General features: G+C 45.7%; 27 non-coding genes across 27 annotated transcripts; 1 reads left to right on the plus strand and 26 right to left on the minus strand.

Moving 5' to 3' along the window:
• The first annotated feature begins 138 nt into the window (after window positions 1–138).
• Window positions 139–212, plus strand: trnai-aau (transfer RNA isoleucine (anticodon AAU)). Its single transcript has one exon. It is a non-coding gene; the product is annotated as a tRNA-Ile (tRNA).
• Window positions 213–1,195: 983 nt separating this feature from the next.
• On the minus strand, window positions 1,196–1,269 carry trnat-ugu (transfer RNA threonine (anticodon UGU)). The gene has a single exon. It is a non-coding gene; the product is annotated as a tRNA-Thr (tRNA).
• A 588-nt stretch (window positions 1,270–1,857) lies between these two features.
• On the minus strand, window positions 1,858–1,931 carry trnat-cgu (transfer RNA threonine (anticodon CGU)). Its single transcript has one exon. It is a non-coding gene; the product is annotated as a tRNA-Thr (tRNA).
• A 478-nt stretch (window positions 1,932–2,409) lies between these two features.
• trnat-agu (transfer RNA threonine (anticodon AGU)) lies at window positions 2,410–2,483 on the minus strand. Its single transcript has one exon. It is a non-coding gene; the product is annotated as a tRNA-Thr (tRNA).
• Window positions 2,484–2,865: 382 nt separating this feature from the next.
• On the minus strand, window positions 2,866–2,939 carry trnat-ugu (transfer RNA threonine (anticodon UGU)). Its single transcript has one exon. It is a non-coding gene; the product is annotated as a tRNA-Thr (tRNA).
• A 592-nt stretch (window positions 2,940–3,531) lies between these two features.
• Window positions 3,532–3,605, minus strand: trnat-cgu (transfer RNA threonine (anticodon CGU)). Its single transcript has one exon. It is a non-coding gene; the product is annotated as a tRNA-Thr (tRNA).
• A 466-nt stretch (window positions 3,606–4,071) lies between these two features.
• trnat-agu (transfer RNA threonine (anticodon AGU)) lies at window positions 4,072–4,145 on the minus strand. The gene has a single exon. It is a non-coding gene; the product is annotated as a tRNA-Thr (tRNA).
• A 1,018-nt stretch (window positions 4,146–5,163) lies between these two features.
• Window positions 5,164–5,237, minus strand: trnat-cgu (transfer RNA threonine (anticodon CGU)). The gene has a single exon. It is a non-coding gene; the product is annotated as a tRNA-Thr (tRNA).
• A 470-nt stretch (window positions 5,238–5,707) lies between these two features.
• Window positions 5,708–5,781, minus strand: trnat-agu (transfer RNA threonine (anticodon AGU)). The gene has a single exon. It is a non-coding gene; the product is annotated as a tRNA-Thr (tRNA).
• Window positions 5,782–6,163: 382 nt separating this feature from the next.
• Window positions 6,164–6,237, minus strand: trnat-ugu (transfer RNA threonine (anticodon UGU)). Its single transcript has one exon. It is a non-coding gene; the product is annotated as a tRNA-Thr (tRNA).
• Window positions 6,238–6,829: 592 nt separating this feature from the next.
• On the minus strand, window positions 6,830–6,903 carry trnat-cgu (transfer RNA threonine (anticodon CGU)). Its single transcript has one exon. It is a non-coding gene; the product is annotated as a tRNA-Thr (tRNA).
• A 466-nt stretch (window positions 6,904–7,369) lies between these two features.
• Window positions 7,370–7,443, minus strand: trnat-agu (transfer RNA threonine (anticodon AGU)). Its single transcript has one exon. It is a non-coding gene; the product is annotated as a tRNA-Thr (tRNA).
• Window positions 7,444–7,799: 356 nt separating this feature from the next.
• trnat-ugu (transfer RNA threonine (anticodon UGU)) lies at window positions 7,800–7,873 on the minus strand. Its single transcript has one exon. It is a non-coding gene; the product is annotated as a tRNA-Thr (tRNA).
• A 588-nt stretch (window positions 7,874–8,461) lies between these two features.
• On the minus strand, window positions 8,462–8,535 carry trnat-cgu (transfer RNA threonine (anticodon CGU)). Its single transcript has one exon. It is a non-coding gene; the product is annotated as a tRNA-Thr (tRNA).
• A 645-nt stretch (window positions 8,536–9,180) lies between these two features.
• On the minus strand, window positions 9,181–9,270 carry trnar-ucu (transfer RNA arginine (anticodon UCU)). Its single transcript is given in 2 exon segments — window positions 9,181–9,216; window positions 9,234–9,270. It is a non-coding gene; the product is annotated as a tRNA-Arg (tRNA).
• A 180-nt stretch (window positions 9,271–9,450) lies between these two features.
• trnat-ugu (transfer RNA threonine (anticodon UGU)) lies at window positions 9,451–9,524 on the minus strand. Its single transcript has one exon. It is a non-coding gene; the product is annotated as a tRNA-Thr (tRNA).
• A 589-nt stretch (window positions 9,525–10,113) lies between these two features.
• trnat-ugu (transfer RNA threonine (anticodon UGU)) lies at window positions 10,114–10,187 on the minus strand. The gene has a single exon. It is a non-coding gene; the product is annotated as a tRNA-Thr (tRNA).
• A 476-nt stretch (window positions 10,188–10,663) lies between these two features.
• On the minus strand, window positions 10,664–10,737 carry trnat-agu (transfer RNA threonine (anticodon AGU)). Its single transcript has one exon. It is a non-coding gene; the product is annotated as a tRNA-Thr (tRNA).
• A 94-nt stretch (window positions 10,738–10,831) lies between these two features.
• trnar-ucu (transfer RNA arginine (anticodon UCU)) lies at window positions 10,832–10,921 on the minus strand. Its single transcript is given in 2 exon segments — window positions 10,832–10,867; window positions 10,885–10,921. It is a non-coding gene; the product is annotated as a tRNA-Arg (tRNA).
• Window positions 10,922–11,186: 265 nt separating this feature from the next.
• On the minus strand, window positions 11,187–11,260 carry trnat-cgu (transfer RNA threonine (anticodon CGU)). Its single transcript has one exon. It is a non-coding gene; the product is annotated as a tRNA-Thr (tRNA).
• Window positions 11,261–11,731: 471 nt separating this feature from the next.
• trnat-agu (transfer RNA threonine (anticodon AGU)) lies at window positions 11,732–11,805 on the minus strand. Its single transcript has one exon. It is a non-coding gene; the product is annotated as a tRNA-Thr (tRNA).
• Window positions 11,806–12,131: 326 nt separating this feature from the next.
• trnat-ugu (transfer RNA threonine (anticodon UGU)) lies at window positions 12,132–12,221 on the minus strand. The gene is given in 2 exon segments: window positions 12,132–12,167; window positions 12,185–12,221. It is a non-coding gene; the product is annotated as a tRNA-Thr (tRNA).
• Window positions 12,222–12,401: 180 nt separating this feature from the next.
• On the minus strand, window positions 12,402–12,475 carry trnat-ugu (transfer RNA threonine (anticodon UGU)). Its single transcript has one exon. It is a non-coding gene; the product is annotated as a tRNA-Thr (tRNA).
• Window positions 12,476–13,449: 974 nt separating this feature from the next.
• Window positions 13,450–13,539, minus strand: trnat-ugu (transfer RNA threonine (anticodon UGU)). The gene is given in 2 exon segments: window positions 13,450–13,485; window positions 13,503–13,539. It is a non-coding gene; the product is annotated as a tRNA-Thr (tRNA).
• Window positions 13,540–13,719: 180 nt separating this feature from the next.
• On the minus strand, window positions 13,720–13,793 carry trnat-ugu (transfer RNA threonine (anticodon UGU)). The gene has a single exon. It is a non-coding gene; the product is annotated as a tRNA-Thr (tRNA).
• A 1,244-nt stretch (window positions 13,794–15,037) lies between these two features.
• On the minus strand, window positions 15,038–15,111 carry trnat-ugu (transfer RNA threonine (anticodon UGU)). The gene has a single exon. It is a non-coding gene; the product is annotated as a tRNA-Thr (tRNA).
• A 321-nt stretch (window positions 15,112–15,432) lies between these two features.
• Window positions 15,433–15,506, minus strand: trnat-agu (transfer RNA threonine (anticodon AGU)). Its single transcript has one exon. It is a non-coding gene; the product is annotated as a tRNA-Thr (tRNA).
• Window positions 15,507–20,247: the final 4,741 nt, after the last annotated feature.

Genomic DNA, 20,247 nt, shown 5'->3' on the forward strand with positions numbered 1-20,247 from the left:
GTTAATCATTAAATTGCATACTTATGCCCTCAGGCAACAGAAAGTTGTGAAAAATCTCATAAGCTGACCAGCCCGTGGACCTTTGTCCTAACCTCTGGATGTTTTGATCAACTTACTCACCCTCCCAGTGCTCTGCTTGGCACCGTGGCTTAGTTGGTTAAAGCGTCTGTCTAATAAACAGGAGATCCTGGGTTCAAATCCCAGCGGTACCTTCAGCATCCTTTGTGTGCCTTAAGCCTGTGCTTTTCTGAGATCGGACAGCAAACAGGGATAGCAAAGGCAGCAGGCGATTCCATTATCCAAACCAGATCCTGATAATGCTGACGCTCTTTTGAACAGGTCAACAGTTGCTGACAGGCTCAGTGGCACAATAGTGTGTGCATTGCTGAGATGACTCTGGGCACTCCTCTGCACCCCCTTTTTACAGAGAGCAAAACCTCACAGCCCAGGGCGGCACTTGATCACCAGCAAAGGCACCGCTGGCATTCAAACCCAGGATCTCCTGTTTACTAGACAGGCGCTTTAACCAACTAAGCCAAGGCACCAACCTGCACACACTCTCCCAGGGAGCGGCACTTAGAGAATTAAAGCATCCAGATAAGAGGCCAATGGCCAGGCTTTGCACAGCCCAAAATGTTTTTTTTTGACAACTGATTCGGGGTGGCCAGCTAGCCTCTGGGATTGTTGGCCAAGTGCCATTAGTTAACCTTTGAATGCCCTCATCTGGCAGTCTAGAAGTCCAGTTTGCTATCTATTGTGCCACAGAGCCTGTCAGCAACTGTTGACCTGTTCAAAAGAGCATCAGCATTATCAGGATCTGATTTGGAAATGGAATTGCCTGCTGCCTTTGCTATCCCTGTTTGCAGTCCGATCTCAGAAAAGCACATGCTTGAGGCACACAAGGGATGCTGAAGGCACCACTGGGATTTGAATTCAGGATCTCCTGTTTACGAGACTGATGCTTTAACCAACTAAGCCACAGCACCAAGCAGAGCTCTCAGATGGTGAATAAGTTTATCAAAATATCCAGCAGTGAGGACAAAGGTCCACGGGCTGGTCAGCTTATGAGATTTTGGGGAGCGGGAAGGACAAGATATGTGGGTCTCTCTGCAATTGGTATGTGGTTGGAAAAGTGGAGGATCTGTAAGGGCTTCCTTTCCAAGAAAGACCCCACAGAGCAGAGCCACCTGTTAAAAGGCACCGCTGGGAATCGAACCCAGGATCTCCTGTTTACAAGACAAGCGCTTTGTCCAGCTAAGCCACGGCGCCATAATGTATTGTTGACTTGGGTCAGAATTCTTCGGCAGCAGCTGAGGGGTGGTTGACAAATGAAATCGCATGCTGCTCTGACGCTCCTCTGTACCGCCTGATTGCGCAAAGCAAACCACACAACCCAAGGTGGTGTTTGATTACCAGCAAAGACAGTGCTGGGATTTGAATTCAGTATGTCCTATTTACGACACAAGCTTTAACCAACTAAGCCACAGCGCCAACCTGCACACACGCTCCCAGGGAGCGGCACTTAGAGGATTAAAGCATCCAGATAAGAGGCCAACGGCCAGGCTCTGCACAGCCTAAAATAGTTTTTTTGACAACTGATTCGGGGTGGCCAGCTAGCCTATGGGTTTGTTGGCCAAGTGCCATTAGTTAACCTTTGAATGGACTCATCTTGCAGTCTAGAAGTCCAGTTTGCTATCTATTGTGCCACAGAGCCTGTCAGCAACTGTTGACCTGTTCAAAAGAGCATCAGCATTATCAGGATCTGATTTGGAAATGGAATTGCCTGCTGCCTTTGCTATCCCCGTTTGCAGTCCGATCTCAGAAAAGCACATGCTTGAGGCACACAAGGGATGCTAAAGGCACCGCTGGGATTTGAACCCAGGATCTCCTGTTTACGAGACAGACGCTTTAACCAACTAAGCCACGGCACCAAGCCGAGCACTCCGATAGTGAGTAAGTTTATCAAAATATCCAGCAGTGAGGACAAAGGTCCACGGGCTGGTCAGCTTATGAGATTTTTCACAACTTTCTGTTGCCCGAGGGCATAAGCGTGCAATTTAATGATAAACGAAAGGCAAGAAGTCACCAATCTGTTTTGACTCAAACCCACAAACTTCATATGGCCTCAAATCGCAGATTAATAGTCCAATGCCCTACACTCTGCGCCACATGAAGTAGCTCCTTCCAGGCTTGCAGCAGTCCTAAACCAAGGATCACGTGTTTGCAAGGCAAGCTCTTTGACCAGCTGAGCCATGCTGCATTGCTGAGATGACTCTGGGCAGCATTCTTCGGCAGCATCTGAGGGGTGGTTCGCAAATTAAATTGCATGCTGCTCTAGCACTCCTCTGCACCCCCTTTTTTACAGAGAGCAAAACCTCACAGCCCAAGGCGGCACTTGATCACCAGCAAAGGCACCGCCGGGATTCGAACCCAGGATCTCCTGTTTACTAGACAGGCGCTTTAACCAACTAAGCCACAGCACCTACTTGCATGTACCCATTAAGAAAGTGAGACTTAGAGTTTTATAACTGGAGGGGTGGCCAGAGAGCATATGTGTTTGTTGGTCAAGCGCCATTAACAGAATGCCAAAAGTAACAACTCTGGTGGGACTCGAACCCACAACCTTTGAATGGCCTCATCTGGCAGTCTAGAAGTACAATGCGCTATCCATTGCACCACAGAACCATGTGTGGAGCTTTTTTTTCCTGGCTTGTGCCAGTCCGTTGAATTGAGTTCAGGCATTTGGGGAGCGGGAAGGACAAGATATGTGGGTCTCTCTGCAATTGGTATGTGGTTGGAAAAGTGGAGGATCTGTAAGGGCTTCCTTTCCAAGAAAGAACCCACAGAGCAGAGCCACCTGTTAAAAGGCACCGCTGGGAATCGAACCCAGGATCTCCTGTTTACAAGACAAGCGCTTTGACCAGCTAAGCCACGGCGCCTTGCTGTATTGTTGACTTGGGTCAGAATTCTTCGGCAGCAGCTGAGGGGTGGTTGACAAATGAAATCGCATGCTGCTCTGACGCTCCCCTGTACCGCCTGATTGCGCAAAGCAAAACCACATACCCCAAGGTGGTGTTTGATTACCAGCAAAGACAGTGCTGGGATTTGAATTCAGTATGTCCTATTTACGACACAAGCTTTAACCAACTAAGCCACGGCGCCAACCTGCATACACTCTCCCAGGGAGCGGCACTTAGAGGATTAAAGCATCCAGATAAGAGGCCAACGGCCAGGCTCTGCACAGCCCAAAATGTTTTTTTTTTTGACAACTGATTCGGGGTGGCCAGCTAGCCTCTGGGATTGTTGGCCAAGTGCCATTAGTTAACCTTTGAATGCCCTCATCTGGCAGTCTAGAAGTCCAGTTTGCTATCTATTGTGCCACAGAGCCTGTCAGCAACTGTTGACCTGTTCAAAAGAGCATCAGCATTATCAGTATCTGATTTGGAAATCGGATTGCCTGCTGCCTTTGCTATCCCTGTTTGCAGTCCGATCTCAAAAACGCACATGCTTGAGGCACACAAGGGATACTGAAGGCACCGCTGGGATTTGAATCCAGGATCTCCTGTTTACGAGACAGACGCTTTAACCAACTAAGCCACAGCACCAAGCAGAGCACTCAGATGGTGAGTAAGTTTATCAAAATATCCAGCAGTGAGAACAAAGGTCCATGGGCTGGTCAGCTTATGAGCTTTTTCACAACTTTCTGTTGCCCGAGGGCATAAGCGTGCAATTTAATGATAAACGAAAGGCCAGAAGTCACCAGTCTGTTTTGACTCAAACCCACAAACTTCATATGGCGTCAAACCGCAGACTAATAGTCCAATGCACTACACTCTGCGCCACATGCAGTAGCTCCTTCCAGGCTTGCAGCAGTCCTAAACCAAGGATCACGTGTTTGTGCAAGGCAAGCTCTTTGACCAGCTGAGCCATGCTGCATTGCTGAGATGACTCTGGGCAGCATCTGAGGGGTGGTTCGCAAATTAAATTGAATGCTGCTCTAGCACTCCTCTGCACCCCCTTTTTACAGAGAGCAAAACCTCACAGCCCAAGGCGGCACTTGATCACCAGCAAAGGCATCGCTGGGATTCGAACCCAGGATCTCCTGTTTACTAGACAGGCGCTTTAACCAACTAAGCCACAGCACAAACTTTCATATAACTTGTTTTATAACTCTGGAGGGGTGGCCAGAGAGAATATGTGTTTGTTGGCCAAGCGCCATTAACAGAATGCCAAAAGTAACGACTCTGGTGGGACTCGAACCCACAACCTTTGAATTGCCTCATCTGGCAGTCTAGAAGTCCAATGTGCTATCCATTGCACCACGTGTGGAGCTTTTTTTTCCTGGCTTGTGCCAGTCTGTTGAATTGAGTTCAGGCATTTGGGGAGCGGAAAGGACAAGATATGTCGGTCTCTCTGCAATTGGTATGTGGTTGGAAAAGTGGAGGATCTGTAAGGGCTTCCTTTCCAAGAAAAAACCCACAGAGCAGAGCCACCTGTTAAAAGGCACCGCTGGGAATAGAACCCAGGATCTCCTGTTTACAAGACAAGCTCTTTGACCAGCTAAGCCATGGCGCCTTGCTGTATTGTTGACTTGGGTCAGAATTCTTCGGCAGCAGCTGAGGGGTGGTTGACAAATAAAAACGCATGCTGCTCTGACGCTCCTCTGTACCGCCTGATTGCGCAAAGCAAACCACACAACCCAAGGTGGTGTTTGATTACCAGCAAAGACAGTGCTGGGATTTGAATTCAGTATGTCCTATTTACGACACAAGCTTTAACCAACTAAGCCACAGCGCCAACCTGCACACACGCTCCCAGGGAGCGGCACTTAGAGGATTAAAGCATCCAGATAAGAGGCCAACGGCCAGGCTCTGCACAGCCTAAAATAGTTTTTTTGACAACTGATTCGGGGTGGCCAGCTAGCCTATGGGTTTGTTGGCCAAGTGCCATTAGTTAACCTTTGAATGGACTCATCTTGCAGTCTAGAAGTCCAGTTTGCTATCTATTGTGCCACAGAGCCTGTCAGCAACTGTTGACCTGTTCAAAAGAGCATCAGCATTATCAGGATCTGATTTGGAAATGGAATTGCCTGCTGCCTTTGCTATCCCCGTTTGCAGTCCGATCTCAGAAAAGCACATGCTTGAGGCACACAAGGGATGCTAAAGGCACCGCTGGGATTTGAACCCAGGATCTCCTGTTTACGAGACAGACGCTTTAACCAACTAAGCCACGGCACCAAGCCGAGCACTCCGATAGTGAGTAAGTTTATCAAAATATCCAGCAGTGAGGACAAAGGTCCACGGGCTGGTCAGCTTATGAGATTTTTCACAACTTTCTGTTGCCCGAGGGCATAAGCGTGCAATTTAATGATAAACGAAAGGCAAGAAGTCACCAATCTGTTTTGACTCAAACTTCATATGGCCTCAAATCGCAGATTAATAGTCCAATGCCCTACACTCTGCGCCACATGAAGTAGCTCCTTCCAGGCTTGCAGCAGTCCTAAACCAAGGATCACGTGTTTGCAAGGCAAGCTCTTTGACCAGCTGAGCCATGCTGCATTGCTGAGATGACTCTGGGCAGCATTCTTCGGCAGCATCTGAGGGGTGGTTCGCAAATTAAATTGCATGCTGCTCTAGCACTCCTCTGCACCCCCTTTTTTACAGAGAGCAAAACCTCACAGCCCAAGGCGGCACTTGATCACCAGCAAAGGCACCGCCGGGATTCGAACCCAGGATCTCCTGTTTACTAGACAGGCGCTTTAACCAACTAAGCCACAGCACCTACTTGCATGTACCCATTAAGAAAGTGAGACTTAGAGTTTTATAACTGGAGGGGTGGCCAGAGAGCATATGTGTTTGTTGGTCAAGCGCCATTAACAGAATGCCAAAAGTAACAACTCTGGTGGGACTCGAACCCACAACCTTTGAATGGCCTCATCTGGCAGTCTAGAAGTACAATGCGCTATCCATTGCACCACAGAACCATGTGTGGAGCTTTTTTTTCCTGGCTTGTGCCAGTCCGTTGAATTGAGTTCAGGCATTTGGGGAGCGGGAAGGACAAGATATGTGGGTCTCTCTGCAATTGGTATGTGGTTGGAAAAGTGGAGGATCTGTAAGGGCTTCCTTTCCAAGAAAGAACCCACAGAGCAGAGCCACCTGTTAAAAGGCACCGCTGGGAATCGAACCCAGGATCTCCTGTTTACAAGACAAGCGCTTTGACCAGCTAAGCCACGGCGCCTTGCTGTATTGTTGACTTGGGTCAGAATTCTTCGGCAGCAGCTGAGGGGTGGTTGACAAATGAAATCGCATGCTGCTCTGACGCTCCCCTGTACCGCCTGATTGCGCAAAGCAAAACCACATACCCCAAGGTGGTGTTTGATTACCAGCAAAGACAGTGCTGGGATTTGAATTCAGTATGTCCTATTTACGACACAAGCTTTAACCAACTAAGCCACGGCGCCAACCTGCATACACTCTCCCAGGGAGCGGCACTTAGAGGATTAAAGCATCCAGATAAGAGGCCAACGGCCAGGCTCTGCACAGCCCAAAATGTTTTTTTTTTTGACAACTGATTCGGGGTGGCCAGCTAGCCTCTGGGATTGTTGGCCAAGTGCCATTAGTTAACCTTTGAATGCCCTCATCTGGCAGTCTAGAAGTCCAGTTTGCTATCTATTGTGCCACAGAGCCTGTCAGCAACTGTTGACCTGTTCAAAAGAGCATCAGCATTATCAGGATCTGATTTGGAAATCGGATTGCCTGCTGCCTTTGCTATCCCTGTTTGCAGTCCGATCTCAAAAACGCACATGCTTGAGGCACACAAGGGATACTGAAGGCACCGCTGGGATTTGAATCCAGGATCTCCTGTTTACGAGACAGACGCTTTAACCAACTAAGCCACAGCACCAAGTGGAGCACTCAGATGGTGAGTAAGTTTATCAAAATATCCAGCAGTGAGAACAAAGGTCCATGGGCTGGTCAGCTTATGAGCTTTTTCACAACTTTCTGTTGCCCGAGGGCATAAGCGTGCAATTTAATGATAAACGAAAGGCCAGAAGTCACCAGTCTGTTTTGACTCAAACCCACAAACTTCATATGGCGTCAAACCGCGGACTAATAGTCCAATGCACTACACTCTGCGCCACATGCAGTAGCTCCTTCCAGGCTTGCAGCAGTCCTAAACCAAGGATCACGTGTTTGTGCAAGGCAAGCTCTTTGACCAGCTGAGCCATGCTGCATTGCTGAGATGACTCTGGGCAGCATCTGAGGGGTGGTTCGCAAATTAAATTGAATGCTGCTCTAGCACTCCTCTGCACCCCCTTTTTACAGAGAGCAAAACCTCACAGCCCAAGGCGGCACTTGATCACCAGCAAAGGCATCGCTGGGATTCGAACCCAGGATCTCCTGTTTACTAGACAGGCGCTTTAACCAACTAAGCCACAGCACAAACTTTCATATAACTTGTTTTATAACTCTGGAGGGGTGGCCAGAGAGAATATGTGTTTGTTGGCCAAGCGCCATTAACAGAATGCCAAAAGTAACGACTCTGGTGGGACTCGAACCCACAACCTTTGAATTGCCTCATCTGGCAGTCTAGAAGTCCAATGTGCTATCCATTGCACCACGTGTGGAGCTTTTTTTTCCTGGCTTGTGCCAGTCCGTTGAATTGAGTTCAGGCATTTGGGGAGCGGAAAGGACAAGATATGTCGGTCTCTCTGCAATTGGTATGTGGTTGGAAAAGTGGAGGACCTGTAAGGGCTTCCTTTCCAAGAAAAAACCCACAGAGCAGAGCCACCTGTTAAAAGGCACCGCTGGGAATAGAACCCAGGATCTCCTGTTTACAAGACAAGCGCTTTGACCAGCTAAGCCATGGCGCCTTGCTGTATTGTTGACTTGGGTCAGAATTCTTCGGCAGCAGCTGAGGGGTGGTTGACAAATAAAAACGCATGCTGCTCTGACGCTCCTCTGTACCGCCTGATTGCGCAAAGCAAACCACACAACCCAAGGTGGTGTTTGATTACCAGCAAAGACAGTGCTGGGATTTGAATTCAGTATGTCCTATTTACGACACAAGCTTTAACCAACTAAGCCACAGCGCCAACCTGCACACACTCTCCCATGGAGCGGCACTTAGAGGATAAAAGCATCCAGATAAGAGGCCAACGGCCAGGCTCTGCACAGCCTAAAATAGTTTTTTTGACAACTGATTCGGGGTGGCCAGCTAGCCTATGGGTTTGTTGGCCAAGTGCCATTAGTTAACCTTTGAATGGACTCATCTGGCAGTCTAGAAGTCCAGTTTGCTATCTATTGTGCCACAGAGCCTGTCAGCAACTGTTGACCTGTTCAAAAGAGCATCAGCATTATCAGGATCTGATTTGGAAATGGAATTGCCTGCTGCCTTTGCTATCCCTGTTTGCAGTCCGATCTCAGAAAAGCACATGCTTGAGGCACACAAGGGATGCTAAAGGTAACGCTGGGATTTGAACCCAGGATCTCCTGTTTACGAGACAGACGCTTTAACCAACTAAGCCACGGCACCAAGTAGAGTACTGGTAGGGTGAGTAAGTTGATCAAAAAATCCACCGGTGAGGACAAAGATCCAAGGGCTGGTTAGCTTATGAGATTTTTCACAACTTTCTGTTGCCCGAGGGCATAAGCGTGCAATTTAATGATAAACGAAAGGCCATAAGTCACCAATCTGTTTTGACTCAAACCCACAAACTTCATATGGCCTCAAACCGCAGATTAATAGTCCAATGCGCTACACTCTGCGCCACAGGCAGTAGCTCCTTCCAGGCTTGCAGCAGTCCTAAACCAAGGATCACGTGTTTGCAAGGCAAGCTCTTTGACCAGCTGAGCCATGCTGCATTGCTGAGATGACTCTGGGCAGCATTCTTCGGCAGCATCTGAGGGGTGGTTCACAAATTGAATTGCATGCTGCTCTAGCACTCCTCTGCACCCCCTTTTTACAGAGTGCAAAACCTCACAGCCCAAGGCGGCACTTGATCACCAGCAAAGGCACCTCTGGCATTCAAACCCAAGATCTACTGTTTACTAGAAAGGCGCTTTAACCAACTAAGCCACAGCACCAACTTGCATATAACTTGTTTTATAACTCTGGAGGGGTGGCCAGAGAGCATATGTGTTTGTTGGCCAAGCGCCATTAACAGAATGCCAAAAGTAACAACTCTGGTGGGACTCGAACCCACAACCTTTGAATGGCCTCATCTGGCAGTCTAGAAGTCCAATGCGCTGTCCATTGCGCCACAGAGCCATGTGTGGAGCTTTTTTTTCCTGGCTTGTGCCAGTCCGTTGAATTGAGTTTAGGCATTTGGGGAGCGGGAAGGACAAGATATGTGGGTCTCTCTGCAATTGGTATGTGGTTGGAAAAGTGGAGGATCTGTAAGGGCTTCCTTTCCAAGAAAGAACCCACAGAGCAGAGCCACCTGTTAAAAGGCACTGCTGGGAATCGAACCCAGGATCTCCTGTTTACAAGACAAGCGCTTTGACCAGCTAAGCCACAGCGCCTTGCTGCATTGTTGACTTGGGTAAGAATTCTTCGGCAGCAGCTGAGGGGTGGTTGACAAATGAAATCGCATGCTGCTCTGATGCTCCTCTGTACCGCCTGATTGCGCAAAGCAAAACCACACAACCCAAGGTGGTGTTTGATTACCAGCAAAGACAGTGCTGGGATTTACATTCAGTATGTCCTATTTACGACACAAGCTTTAACCAACTAAGCCACGGCGCCAACCTGCACACACTCTCCCAGGGAGCGGCACTTAGAGGATTAAAGCATCCAGATAAGAGGCCAACGGCCAGGCTCTGCACAGCCCAAAATGTTTTTTTTGACAACTGATTCGGGGTGGCCAGCTAGCCTCTGGGATTGTTGGCCAAGTGCCATTAGTTAACCTATGAATGCCCTCATCTGGCAGTCTAGAAGTCCAGTTTGCTATCTATTGTGCCACAGAGCCTGTCAGCAACTGTTGACCTGTTCAAAAGAGCATCAGCATTATCAGGATCTGATTTGGATATGGAATTGCCTGCTGCCTTTGCTATCCCTGTTTGCAGTCCGATCTCAGAAAAGCACATGCTTGAGGCACACAAGGGACGCTGAAGGCACCGCTGAGATTTGAATCCAGGATCTCCTGATTACAAGACAGACGCTTTAACCAACTAAGCCACAGCACCAAGCAGAGCACTCAGATGGTGAGTAAGTTTATCAAAATATCCAGCAGTGAGGACAAAGGTCCACGGGCTGGTGAGCTTATGAGATTTTTCACAGCTTTTTGTTGCCCGAGGGCATAAGCGTGCAATTTAACGATAAACGAAAGGCCAGAAGTCACCAATCTGTTTTGACTCAAACCCACAAACTTCATATGGCGTCAAACCGCAGACTAATAGTCCAATGCGCTACACTCTGCGCCACATGCAGTAGCTCCTTCCAGGCTTGCAGCAGTCCTAAACCAAGGATCACGTGTTGGCAAGGCAAGCTCTTTGACCAGCTGAGCCATGCTGCATTGCTGAGATGACTCTGGGCAGCATTCTTCGGCAGCATCTGAGGGGTGGTTCGTAAATTAAATTGCATGCTGCTCTAGCACTCCTCTGCACCCCTTTTTACAGAGAGCAAAACCTCACGGCCCAAGGCGGCACTTGATCACCAGCAAAGGCACCGCTGGGATTCGAACCCAGGATCTCCTGTTTACTAGACAGGCGATTTAACCAACTAAGCCACAGCACCAACTTGCATATAACTTGTTTTATAACTCTGGAGGGGTGGCCAGAGAGCATATGTGTTTGTTGGCCAAGCGCCATTAAAAGAATGCCAAAAGTAACGACTCTGGTGGGACTCGAACCCACAACCTTTGAATGGCCTCATCTGGCAGTCTAGAAGTCCAATGCGCTATCCATTGCGCCACAGAGCCATGTGTATACCCAGTAAGAAAGTGAGACTTAGAGTTTTATAACTGGAGGGGTGTCCAGAGAGCATATGTGTTTGTTGGTCAAGTGCCATTTACAGAATGCCAAAAGTAACAATTCTGGTGGGACTCAAACCAACAACCTTTGAATGGCCTCATCTGGCAATCTAGAAGTACAATGCGCTATCCATTGCGCCACAGAACCATGTGTGGAGCTTTTGTTTCCTGGCTTGGGGCAGTCCGTTGAATTGAGTTCAGGCAGGGATGCTAAAGGCACCGCTGGGATTTGAACTCAGGATCTCCTGTTTACGAGACAGACGCTTTAACCAACTAAGCCACGGCACCAAGCAGAGCACTGGGAGTAAGTTGATCAAAACATCCAACGGTGAGGACAAAGGTCCAAGGGCTGGTCAGCTTATGAGATTTTTCACAACTTTCTGTTGCCCGAGGCAGTCTTTCATGCTGCATTGTTGAGATAATTCTGGGCAGCATTCTTCGGCAGCATCTGAGGGGTGGTTCGCAAATTAAATTGCATGCTGCTCTAGCACTCCTCTGCACTCCCTTTTTACAGAGAGCAAAACCTCAAAGCCCAAGGCAGCACTTGATCAACAGCAAAGGCACCGCTGAGCAGAGCCACCTGGCACCGCTTTTGTTTCCTGGCTTGTGCCAGTCCGTTGAATTGAGTTCAGGCATTTGGGGAGCGGCAAGGACAAGATATGTGGTTCTCTCTGCAATTGGTATGTGGTTGGAAAAGTGGAGGATCTGTAAGGGCTTCCTTTCCAAGAAAGAACCCACAGAGCAGAGCCACCTGTTAAAAGGCACCACTGGGAATCGAACCCAGGATCTCCTGTTTACTAGACAGGCGCTTTAACCAACTAAGCCACAGCACCAACTTGCATGTACCCAGTAAGAAAGTGAGACTTAGAGTTTTATAACTGGAGGGGTGTCCAGAGAGCATTACATTACATTTACATTTATTCACTTAGCTGACGCTTTTATCCAAAGCGACTTACAATTGCCACATATGTCAGAGGTCACACACCTCTGGAGCAACTAGGGGTTAAGTGTCTTGCTCAGGGACACATTGGTGTCTCACAGTGGATTCGAACCCGGGTCTCTCACACCAAAGACATGTGTCTTATCCACTGCGCTAGGACCACCCCATATAGCATATGTGTTTGTTGGTCAAGCGCCATTAACAGAATGCCAAAAGTAACAACTCTGGTGGGACTCGAACCCACAACCTTTGAATGGTCTCATCTGGCAGTCTACAAGTCCAATGCGCTATCCATTGCGCCACAGAACCATGTTTGGAGCTTTTGTTTCCTGGCTTGTGCCAGTCCGTTGAATTGAGTTCAGGCATTTGGGGAGCGGCAAGGACAAGATATGTGGTTCTCTCTGCAATTGGTATGTGGTTGGAAAAGTGGAGGATCTGTAAGGGCTTCCTTTCCAAGAAAGAACCCACAGAGCAGAGCCACCTGTTAAAAGGCACCACTGGGAATCGAACCCAGGATCTCCTGTTTACAAGACAAGCGCTTTGACCAGCTAAGCCACGGCACCTTGCTGTATTGTTGACTTGGGTCAGAATTCTTCAGCAGCAGCTGAGGGGTGGTTGACAAATGAAATCGCATGCTGCTCTGACGCTCCTCTGTACCGCCTGATTGCGCAGAGCAAAACCACACAACCCAAGGTGGTGCTTAATTACCAGCAAAGACAGTGCTGGGATTTAAATTCAGTATGTCCTATTTACGACACAAGCTTTAACCAACTAAGCCACGGCGCCAACCTGCACACACTCTCCCAGGGAGCGGCACTTAGAGGATTAAAGCATCCAGATAAGAGGCCAACGGCCAGGCTCTGCACAGCCCAAAATGTTTTTTTTTAAAACTGATTCGGGGTGGCCAGCTAGCCTCTGGGATTGTTGGCCAAGTGCCATTAGTTAACCTTTGAATGCCCTCATCTGGCAGTCTAGAAGTCCAGTTTGCTATCTATTGTGCCACAGAGCCTGTCAGCAACTGTTGACCTGTTCAAAAGAGCATCAGCATTATCAGGATCTGATTTGGAAATGGAATTGCCAGCTGCCTTTGCTATCCCTGTTTGCAGTCCGATCTCAGAAAAGCACATGCTTGAGGCACACAAGGCATGCTGAAGGCACCGCTGGGATTTGAATCCAGGATCTCCTGTTTACTAATACTAATATTCCAATGCGCTACACTCTGCGCCACATACAGTAGCTCCTTCCAGGCTTGCAGCAGTCCTAAACCAAGTCCTAAACCAGCTGAGCCATGCTGCATTGCTCAGATGACTCTGGGCAGCATTCTTCGGCAGCATTTGAGGGGTGGTTCGCAAATTAAATTGCATGCTGCTCTAGCACTCCTCTGCACCCCCTTTTTAAAGAGAGCAAAACCTCACAGCCCAAGGCGGCACTTGATCACCAGCAAAGGCACCGCAGGGATTCGAACCCAGGATCTCCTGTTTACTAGAGAGCATATGTGTTTGGTGGTCAAGCGCCATTAACAGAATGCCAAAAGTAACAACTCTGGTGGGACTCGAACCCACAACCTTTGAATGGCCTCATCTGGCAGTCTACAAGTCCAATGCGCTATCCATTGCGCCACAGAACCATGTTTGGAGCTTTTGTTTCCTGGCTTGTGCCAGTCTGTTGAATTGAGTTCAGGCATTTGGGGAGCGGCAAGGACAAGATATGTGGTTCTCTCTGCAATTGGTATGTGGTTGGAAAAGTGGAGGATCTGTAAGGGCTTCCTTTCCAAGAAAGAACCCACAGAGCAGAGCCACCTGTTAAAAGGCACCGCTGGGAATCGAACCCAGGATCTCCTGTTTACAAGACAAGCGCTTTGACCAGCTAAGCCACGGCACCTTGCTGTATTGTTGACTTGGGTCAGAATTCTTCAGCAGCAGCTGAGGGGTGGTTGACAAATGAAATCGCATGCTGCTCTGACGCTCCTCTGTACCGCCTGATTGCGCAAAGCAAAACCACACAACCCAAGGTGGTGCTTAATTACCAGCAAAGACAGTGCTGGGATTTAAATTCAGTATGTCCTATTTACGACACAAGCTTTAACCAACTAAGCCACGGCGCCAACCTGCACACACTCTCCCAGGGAGCGGCACTTAGAGGATTAAAGCATCCAGATAAGAAGCCAACGGCCAGGCTCTGCACAGCCCAAAATGTTTTTTTTGAAAACTGATTCGGGGTGGCCAGCTAGCCTCTGGGATTGTTGGCCAAGTGCCATTAGTTAACCTTTGAATGCCCTCATCTGGCAGTCTAGAAGTCCAGTTTGCTATCTATTGTGCCACAGAGCCTGTCAGCAACTGTTGACCTGTTCAAAAGAGCATCAGCATTATCAGGATCTGATTTGGAAATGGAATTGCCTGCTGCCTTTGCTATCCCTGTTTGCAGTCCGATCTCAGAAAAGCACATGCTTGAGGCACACAAGGCATGCTGAAGGCACCGCTGGGATTTGAATCCAGGATCTCCTGTTTACTAATACTAATATTCCAATGCGCTACACTCTGCGCCACATACAGTAGCTCCTTCCAGGCTTGCAGCAGTCCTAAACCAAGTCCTAAACCAGCTGAGCCATGCTGCATTGCTCAGATGACTCTGGGCAGCATTCTTCGGCAGCATTTGAGGGGTGGTTCGCAAATTAAATTGCATGCTGCTCTAGCACTCCTCTGCACCCCCTTTTTAAAGAGAGCAAAACCTCACAGCCCAAGGCGGCACTTGATCACCAGCAAAGGCACCGCAGGGATTCGAACCCAGGATCTCCTGTTTACTAGAGAGCATATGTGTTTGTTGGTCAAGCGCCATTAACAGAATGCCAAAAGTAACAACTCTGGTGGGATTCAAACCCACAACCTTTGAATGGCCTCATCTGGCAGTCTACAAGTCCAATGCGCTATCCATTGTGCCACAGAACCATGTTTGGAGCTTTTGTTTCCTGGCTTGTGCCAGTCCGTTGAATTGAGTTCAGGCATTTGGGGAGCGGCAAGGACAAGATATGTGGTTCTCTCTGCAATTGGTATGTGGTTGGAAAAGTGGAGGATCTGTAAGGGCTTCCTTTCCAAGAAAGAACCCACAGAGCAGAGCCACCTGTTAAAAGGCACCGCTGGGAATCGAACCCAGGATCTCCGGTTTACAAGACAAGCGCTTTGACCAGCTAAGCCACGGCACCTTGCTGTATTGTTGACTTGGGTCAGAATTCTTCAGCAGCAGCTGAGGGGTGGTTGACAAATGAAATCGCATGCTGCTCTGACGCTCCTCTGTACCGCCTGATTGCGCAAAGCAAAACCACACAACCCAAGGTGGTGCTTAATTACCAGCAAAGACAGTGCTGGGATTTAAATTCAGTATGTCCTATTTACGACACAAGCTTTAACCAGCATCTGAGGGGTGGTCCGCAAATTAAACTGAATGCTGCTGTAGCACTGCTCTGCCCTCCCTTTTTACGGAGAGCAAAAACTCACAGCCCAAGGCTGCACTTGATCACCAGCAAAGGCACCGCTGGGATTCGAACCCAAGATCTCCTGTTTACTAGACAGACGCTTTAACCAACTAAGCCACAGCACCAACTTGCATGTACCAAGTAAGAAAGTGAGACTTAGAGTTTTATAACTCTGGAGGGGTGGCCTGAGAGCATATGTGTTTGTTGGCCAAGTGCCATTAAGAGAATGCCAAAAGTAACGACTCTGGTGGGACTCAAACCCACAACCTTTGAATGGCCTCATCTGGCAGTCTAGAAGTCCAATGCGCTATCCATTGTGCCAAGGCCGGTGCCCATTAGTCGAGGTAAAGATCCTAAAAGACGCACAGGGACGCGAGTTCGCAGCCCACTCCGAACAGTGATGGAATTCCTGGAATGTGTCCGCTTTGATGCTGGTGATGCATGTGTACATAATCATCATTCTCCCCTGTAATTTAATCGAATGTAAATTCGCCCCCCCCCCACTCTAATTTGGGAACTGTCCAAAGTAAACACTCTTACGTTATGTATGTTTCATTCATACCGGACGCAGTCATTCATGTATTTTACACAACAAAATACATGAATAACTCAGCGCTAACTAACTCATTTTTTACAGTATAATATATTATTTTTTACAGTATAACATTATATTATTATATTTTCTGACTTATTCTGAAAGTCCCTGTTTTTGTGTGTGTGTGTTTTATTGTTATGTAATACTGGAATACAGTGAGAAATAGGTACAAAAACATTGCTAGTGCAAAGATTAAGATTAACAACCCTTTTTATTTGCAAATATAAAGTCAATAAAAAAATTATAACAGCAGTGCAAATATATATGCATGTACAAATATTGTGAGAATACAAAAAGGCACAATAAAAATAGTGTGAGGGCAAATATTAACAATCCTTTTAATCTCCATATATATTTTAAAGCCAATAAAACATTTAGAACAATAGTGCAATTTTGACACATCAATTAAAAATAATAAACAGTAAACCAAAAATGTTTATCAAAGTAGTAAAATGTTTACATATCAGTGTAAAAAATATAATAAATATCAAACCAAAACAAACACAATAACAATAGTGTGAGGGCAAATATTAACAACCCTTTTAATCTCCATATATATTTTAAAGCCAATAAAACATTTAGAACAATAGTGCAATTTTGACACATCAATTTAAAATAATAAACAGCAAACCAAAAATGTTTACCACAGTATTAAACTTTTTACATATCAGTGTAAAAATATAATAAATATCAAACCAAAACAAACATTTGCAGTACAATTTTGACATCAGACTAAGAAAATAATAAATAGTAAACCAAGACAAACATTTACCACAGTAGTACAATTTTGACATATTAGCCAAAAAAAAGTAAATCAAAACAAAAATGGACCACAGTAGTGCAATTATGACATATTCGCCCCTAAAAAAATAGTAAATCAAATATACCAAAACCAAAATAATGATAATAATAAAAACATAAACATACCATTTATATATAATGGTATCAAATATTTTTCCAACAGAGGCATGCAGCAGAGGAAACACACAGTAATTACACATTTTAGAGACAGCTGCCATTGTTGGAGACTTGTAAATTGCACTATAAAGCAAACATTAACCAAATAAAAATATAATGTGCTGAAATAACAGTTTTAAGAAGCTGGAGGGTTGCCATTTCCCTTTTTTTTCTTCTATAACCTCGTTCCTGCAGCACAGCCCTCCATTCACCTTATGATTGAGTCTCAGACTCTTTGCAGAACCAGTTGCCAAAGTACTGAAGATGTGATGGTGGCTTTCTCTCTTTGTTACACTTTCTGCAAAGAATGACATCTGTCTTCTTCACATATTTTCTTGTGACAGTTCCAGTGCGCTCCCTCTCCAGTTTTCTCTTTCTATATTGCTGAGTGGAGTAAGGAACATCTTGACTGGATGTCTGTGTCTGAGCTGATGGTGGCAGAGCTGAAGGTAAAGGGAAGTTGAAGAACATCACCTGTGAGGTACCTGGCACTGTAGAGGATGGCGTGCAAGTGCCTATCACTGTAGGAAGCTGCACAGATGGTAAAATGAAAGGGAGAGAGATGGGTAGATGTGATGTTGGAGCCTGGGAGATGGCCTGGGGTTGCGACCTCCCCGTAAGTTTTGCCTTCCCAGCAGTGTTTGGTGGCAGGATAAAAAGGTGAGGCTCAGCCAAATTGCCTGGATACAGAGTTGGTCCTTTCTGCATAGCCGCAGGAAGCGTCTCGGGTCCTGCCATGGGTGCGTCTGGGGCTTGGATACCCTGCTTCAAAATCTCTTGTTCCTGTGACTTGCCACACCTGCTGAACCTGGGAAACATAAAACAACCAATATTAATAAAAATGACTCAGCAGCATGACACAGCTGAGATCACACAGCAGTCATCTAATGTATTACTGCTTTTGTGAAATGGCTACTTTATTGAGATTAACATTGTATTATGAATTATTGATTCTTGCAGTCTGCTGAAGACAGCTGATCCATGTCATAAATCTTATCTTTCATAATGAAGAAGAAAACAGAAGTTGAACTCTTGTTGATTTGTTTCTAGACCTGCAAAGCAGCCATGGTTAAATTAAGGCTGATGATACAAAAAATTTTGAGAAGTGTTTCTTGGGTACGTTCCTCACTGAGAATGGGTAACAAATTTCAATCTTGATACTTCAGATCAATCTCGCGCTCTGTGTCTTACCTGGCTGCCTGTTGATGGCAATATTAACCAAAGTTGCCCAGCAGCATTGATCAAAAAAAGTTGCTGTGTAACATCAGCGGTGACAATGCTTATTTACTCACCATTGTGTGACTGTTGCAGCGTTCACTTCTGGGAGCTGGATGGTGGTCTCACTCAGAGGCGTTGTGCCCATTCAAAGTGATCAGATCAGATTTCTGAGCCAAGTGGATTTTAAATGCAGCTTCCAAACGAAAAAAAAAAAAAAAAAATCGCAGAATAATATTTTTTATATATTTGATACAATCACAGCGGTGTGATTAGATCGTTCAGTGCACAGCATCAGCTGCTAAATTCAAATCTGCGTTCGCTGGCTGGCGCTGAGCCAGAGACAGACGCGTTCGTACAACGCTTCATGATTACCAATCAGAAACTATTCTGTTGCGCTTATGGATGCAATGGCCAATGAGAGACGTCCAGAAGAGTCATCACTGAAACGCGGTGTTTTGTTCACTTGCTCGCTGACTGAATTATTTAGCGAATTCTCTCATCAGAAACAACAAAAAGTGCAGATGTGCGTACGAATGTAAGTAAGATATTCGTTTCATAATGTAAAGTGCTTCAGTGATTTTAAAGGGAGTTTTTGAGAGTGCCTGAACTCTGGCTAGACTGAATGAAAATGTTTTTTGATAATGTAAATGTTCTTTACTCTCTGTAAAATGAAAGTTTTAAAATAAGTATCTTACAACATTGTTATTAAAATTTACATTAAATGCAAGTTCAGTCGTATTAAAAATATTTTATGGCATGATATGGCACTTAAGTAAAAAGTCAGGTTTTTATGTGTAGTTAATAGATTACACTACATTTCCATGATCAAATAACAATCTATAAAGGTGCAAAACGCGTTTACCTACACATATTTGAGAAACGAGATATTTCCTGATATATTAAGCATGTTTGGAATTGTTTTGAATAAAAAGAAAAAAAAATAATAAAAAAAATAAGCCTATATCAGTTATATCAGAAGCGGGACACCCTCACTCCGTCACAGCGCACCACGTTTGGGTAGAGAGCACAGAGCCTTGTGAAAATGGCCTCGACCACTCGGTTGCAGTCAGGCCACTGTGCAGGACTATGAGCCCCAACGAAACACCTGCAAATTACAACAGGATACATATTATTAATGTAAGATTGTTTTCATTGTGTGATCTTATTTTTATTTTCCCTTTCCTATTCTGTCTGTTTTGCTTTGTGTTGTCTAAATGTTCATTGATAATATCTGCCCATAGTTATGTTTTCTTTCTTTGTTTTGTTTTTAGATTGATGTTGAAATGTCATATCAATAAATCAGGTCTCTACTGGATTACTGTGTTGTGGAATTATTACAGGGTGTTGTTAGTCAGCCTGTCAGATTTTTTTCACTATAATGACTGCATATTATCCCGCTTATTACATGGCTACTTACTAAAGTACAGTAAAAGACAAATTATTTGACACAACATATTGATACAAAATGATTTTACCGATTTAAGAAATGATTGCTTTGTTTCTGCTAAATTAATTATTCCATTGTACAGTTGGAACTGTGTCCATAGCAGTGTAACATACTTAGCAACCTAATATATATAGTCAAAATTAAATGTAAATCACAACTAATAATTTATTTTATAACCAAGATAAGCTAGTCATGAAGGTGTCAGGTTACTAAACAAAAAAAGTTGTAGGTGATATTTCAGCCAGTTTCAGATATATATATATATATATATATATATATATATATATATATTACAAAAAAATGTGTAAACCCTGTGTTTACTAAATATAACATACCTTTTGGTGCTCTCCACACCTGTTTTAGGTTGGTTTGGTGACGTGGTGGGTAAATGGTCTTTTTCCTGTCATACTCCCCCAATGCCTGCCATAGGGAGACGATCTTGATGCACTCTTCTCCCGACAAAGCCAGACGGTGGTTTCTGAGGCCAACCAAGAACTCTGCCAAGTCCTGCACGGCTCCATACCCCTCAATATTATCAGGTCCAATTGAATCCTAAAATGAAAGATAATTTAGGAACTTTTGATAGCATCAATGAAAACAAATATTCACATGAAGGCATATCCAATGTAACCCAGATTATGTTTACACA

The sequence above is a fragment of the Carassius carassius genome, chromosome 28, assembly GCF_963082965.1.
Source record: "Carassius carassius chromosome 28, fCarCar2.1, whole genome shotgun sequence".
In the NCBI taxonomy this organism is placed as follows: Eukaryota; Metazoa; Chordata; class Actinopteri; order Cypriniformes; family Cyprinidae; genus Carassius; species Carassius carassius.